The sequence below is a fragment of the Pholcus phalangioides genome, unplaced genomic scaffold (assembly GCF_987345545.1).
Source record: "Pholcus phalangioides strain wild (caught in Gottingen) unplaced genomic scaffold, Ppha-v1.0 ptg000003l_1, whole genome shotgun sequence".
Taxonomy (NCBI): Eukaryota; Metazoa; Arthropoda; class Arachnida; order Araneae; family Pholcidae; genus Pholcus; species Pholcus phalangioides.
The window spans coordinates 7,109,989-7,115,517 of NW_028301596.1; positions in this window are offsets into that span (position 1 = coordinate 7,109,989).

Sequence of the window (5,529 nt, forward strand, 5' to 3'; positions counted from 1 at the left end):
CCGTGAAATTTTACAGCAAACGTGAAACCCGATATTCATGTTGCCCGCGGTTAAAGGGTTAATGCTGCCAATACATTATTATAGCTAGAATGTATATAAAATTGATTTTCTGTTTGTCTGCGTGCGCCTGTATACAAATCCGCAATTTTAGACCGATCTCTGTAAAATTTCGCAAATAAACAAAATGTGACCCAATTTGAGCTCTTCAAAGTTCGTCAGAGCTGGGTAAATGCCCAAATGGGCAACAATGGTTTCTCGGCCTCACCAATGACTTTTGGAATGTTTATTTTGGGGGTTACCAATTTGGTTACCAGTTGGTTTATTTACCTATTTTGGACGTTTTTTTCCTCCATTACAATGGCATGTCACTTCTTCAATGCTTTCAGTATATGGCGGAAAATCCGGGTAGCTTCAGGTATTGTAGCTAGTAACGTATAAAAATCACCATATGCTGAAATTTTTATGGCGTTTCCCAAACCAACGTGACCACCATTTTCATCACGTCCACTTTGAGGCATATTAAGACAATGAAGGTGATTATGTGACTTTAAAAATCGTCGTAAACTGAGTTTTTTTTATGTGCTTTCAAAACGTACAAAAGGCCATTAATATGGCGTCTCCAAAACTGATATAATGACAATTTTCATGATGTCAATTTTGAGGCTATAAGGACTCATAAAATATTATAAGGTGTGAAGTCTAAAATTTGTCATAGAGTTTTTAATGCGTCTACCAAACGAACACAATGACAATTTCCATGGCGCCAATATCGAAGTATATTTAGGACTCATAACAAAATCATAAGATGCTTATATGGCGTCTAAAAGTCATCAGAATCTGAGGATTTCTATGGTGTCTTGAAAACGGGCATAATGAGGATGACAATTTTCATAACGTCAATTTCGAAGAATACTGGGACTCATAGGATATGAGTATATATATATACAAAATATCACTTCTAAAAATCGTCAATCGTCATAAACTGGGGCTTTTTCTATGACCTTTTTCAAGACCGACATTATGACTACTTTCATGACGTCAATATTTCAAGGCATATTATAATATAAAAAATGAAAGATGATTATATGACGCCTAAAAATTCTCATAAACTGGGGCATTTCTGTTCATCTCCGAAATTGACATACCTTCATTGACGTCATGAAAATAAAAAGACGGACATAATGACCATTTTCAGGACGTCAATTTTGAGGCATATTAGGACTCAAAAAAAAAAAGGGTAAGGTGATTATATGATGTCCAAAGATCGTCATAAACTGGGGTTTTTTTATGGCGTCTTCATTAAAAACGGACATAATGGCCATTTTCATGACGCAAATTGCGAGGCATATTAGGACTCATGAAACATGCCATTCTTTGATGTCTGGGTGGTAGTGTTGGATAATTAGGAATTTTCTATCTTGTGTGTAACTGGAGCGTGCAAATCAACTATTTGATTCTATAAAGACTTCCCTGTTAGAAATGACCATAAAAATATACACGCGTGGATAAAAGTCGCGAAGATTCACTCAATTACTCATTTAACTCAAAATAACGGTATAACCAATCAATAAGAATAGCAACAAACATTTATTTTATGACCATATATAATGCACAGGTTCAACATTTTCTACACGTAACAATACATAAAAGAATAAATAGACTTCTCTTTCACATATTCTTTGATTCTTTTCTTTCATAGGTATAATTAATTTCTTCGCATGCTATATACGTACGAGTGATATAATAAAAATGCAGCTTTCTTTACAATGGCTGGAAGAGCAATTTCTTTTCTTTTTTTTGTCCTCCAAAAAATTTAGATAAATTTTTCATCGGCAATAATTTGGCAACAAACATCGAAACAACATTAGAGTATTAGGTCACATGATTAAATATATTTTATATACAGCACATATATGTACAAATGTGCACAACCACACGACTGACTCACGGGTTCCAACACGAAACAGTTCCACGAGAAAAACCTCACGTCACCCTAATTGGCGTCCAATGTTAGCTCATTGTTGGCGAGGTAACAGGAAGGATTACGAAAATCACACAAAATTTATCATCATCATCACAAGAATATTTCAATAAATTAATTCAATTGATACACATATATACATGTAACCCTGTGAAATGAATATTTTTTTCTTCTAATTCTTCATGAATATCAGCTAAATTTCATTGAAATCATATAACAGCTTCTCGAAATTGCGATGACAGGTACTCATGTAGCGAACTATGAGTAAAAACCGGTGAATATATGACGATGTTGATGACCTATGTGAATAATAAATATATTAATAAATAAAATATGCGTGATGTTTAATGGGGGGGGGGGGGGGGGAGGAAATGATGAAATTTTCTGAAGCAGCTGTGAATTTCGCCAATTTACTGCATCGCTGTTTTCTTGATTTTTTTGATAATATGTCTGTCTATCACGAGAAAGGACTTGGCAACGCCTCTAAGAGAAACTAAATATATATATAGGACTAAAGAACGAAATTACGTTCCTTGGTACTGAAACCCAGGGATTCTCAACGCTTTTTTCGTCCGCGGCGCCCTTTCCCCTTAATCAACGCCTACCCGCGGCTCCTCCAAATTAATATAACAAAGAATCGCTTGGGAGAACCTCTATCAGAATCTCCGCTCCACGCCACCCACCCCCCGCGAAAGGTTGGCGGCGCAGAGTTTGAGGGCCCAGATGCCAAACAATGTTTTTGCATTGTAGTAGCTTATAATTGAACTCGAATCTTCCGGGACAATACTGTGTTGTTGTTTTTTTTTTTCGTACATTTTAAGAGTAATATAACCCCGGTATTTTTAACGGAACTTTCTAGAAATTTGTGGTTACGAAATTGTAGATAAGGATACTTTCGTAAAGTGAAGAATAAATACTATACAGGGTGTCCCCCTGAACCCATAAGCCAAACTTTAAGGGAAAGTAAAATACTCATAAAGAAGCTGTTTTTGTATAGCTATGTGGGGGGTCGGAAATGAATAGTGTTAGCGGAAAAACACAAAATGTTGAGGAAATGAAAACCCTTTTTATGTACATTAATAATTACGGTAAAATGCTCAAATGTGCCACCACCGCCAACATCGGTACAGGCGTGGCAGCGTCTAGCAAGCAATTGGCGTACCCTATCGAAGGTACCGGGTGTTTCACGAACATTTGCAGCAACGACTGAAAGTTTTGTTCGCAATGAGGTTTCTCATCAGAGTTTTCCCACCAACACTTTTCATTCCCGACTTCACACTGCTTTACAAAAAAAAGCTTCTTTATATGTATTTTACCTTCCCTTAAAGTTTAGCCCATGAGTTCAGGGACGCCCTGTATTACACGATAATTATGAATATAAATATATGTTTCATGAAATTTTGTCATGTTCAACGTGAAATTTCATTTCAGTTCACTTTGACTTGCATTAGCCCTGCGTTTCTAGCCCAGTGGTAATCTTCCGACACTTGGCAACAATTTTTGGCGAGAATCGGTGTTATTCCGTGTTTAAGAGATTACACGTTATTCCCTATTTAAGATTCCACGTGTCTTTCGGAGATTTATGGTCAACCTAATTCGTAACTGACGGGTGTGGTTGCACACGTGACTTTGGTATATATGGCCAGGTCCCTCCTTAGTGTAGACACACAAGAGCAAATAAGTTTAAAAATTCAAATAAATTCTACAAATTATTAAATTTCATTCCGCGAATTTATATCTTTGAATAAATTTCTGTAAAAATTTATATTTTTGTTGAAAAAAACAAGATGTTTTTTCCTTTGACAAGTCATTTTCAAAATTTTAACAAAATATCTAATTTTTTTTTTAAAATTGGAAAAAACTTTTTAACCATAAATAAATTAAAAAGAATAAATTTTATTTCTCTAATCTTCGCATTCCTGCCGGTATTTTTCAAATTTCACTTTTTTTAGCAATATTAGATTTTTTTTTTCATTATTCCTATATCGTATGAATTCTGACCTACTTATATTTTCACAAATATATATTCATTTGCTATGTAATATAAATATATGAATTTTTTTTCCCTCACGGTATGGAAAATAAAATTTATACCTATCTTGTAATTTGCTTCAAAATTTATTTTAGAAAATTAAATTTGAATTTTGTTTCAAAACTCGACGATTTCAATTGATTGATGAGCGTATGGTTTCACTATACTACACAATACAAGCAACGTTCTGGGTTTTCCTTAAATTTAACAAAATATCCTGATCAGGAAACTTCTATTTACACAATATGCACCGTATGTTTAGTATACAGTATGTTAATGCAAATTAATGCACAAATATTCTTTTTGATACTTTCACACTCAGACACATGTATGTACCGTATTTCTCGGTGTATCCACCGCGTTAAAAAAAAATGGCATCACAATTTTATAGGCTTGCGGTGTGAGTTCAGGAGAGAAAAGGGACCCAAATAATTTTTGTGAGCCCTCTTGTGCCCCGGTTTTACGTACTTGGGCATCGAGAAAAGTCAGCATCTAAAAATTCATACATAATTGCATAATATACAGAAATCCTAAAAGCACACGCACAGACATTAGTGAGTTCTGTTTCGCATATTTTGTATAAAGAACATAAACTAATCAAAATGCAGAATTGATGAAAGAAACAATTTAAGAATGAGTAAAAATTCACAATTAATAAACATATTTTCTGAATCGGGAGAAATTCTTTCTGAATTGGGAAAAATTAAGACTGAATAATTTTAGAAATTAGGGAAGATATAATTCCACAGCTATTGAAAGAAAAAAAAGTCTTTCAGAATTGATAAAAATTTATAATTTTTATAATTGGTAAAAATTTATAACTAATAACAGAAACAGTCTCAAAAATGTAAAAATTCAGAATAAATGAAACACTTTTTGAATTTCTGAAAAATTTGAAATGATTTCAGAACTAATGAAAGAAATTATTTCACAACTAATGACAGAAGTAATTTAAGAACTAATAAAATAAATAATTTAAGAAATAATGAAAGAAATAGTTTCACAACTAATCAAAGAAATAGTTTCACAACTAATCAAAGAAATAGTTTCACAACTAATCAAAGAAATAATTTCACAACTAATCAAAGAAATAATTTCACAACTAATCAAACAAATAATTTAAGAAATAATGAAAGCGATTATTTTTGAACTAATGAAAGAAATAATTCAAGAGTTACTGAAAAATAAATTATTCAGAATTGGTAAAAATTCAGAATTTTCATAATTAGTAAAAATTCATAACTAATGACAAAAATAGTTTCAGAGATGTAAAAATTTAGAATAAATGAAAGGAATACTCTCTGAACTGTAAAAAATCCGAATAAAAGAAAGAAATAATCTTTGAATTTTGAAAAATTCAGGAAAAAAAAAATCGCGGAAAATTCGGAATAAAAAAAAAAGATATTCTTTTTGAATTTTGAATTCAAGAAAAGAATTTCAAAAAATTCAGAATAAAAGAGAAAAATATTCTTTGAATTTCAGAATGAATGAAATGAGTTATCTCGGAAAAAATGAT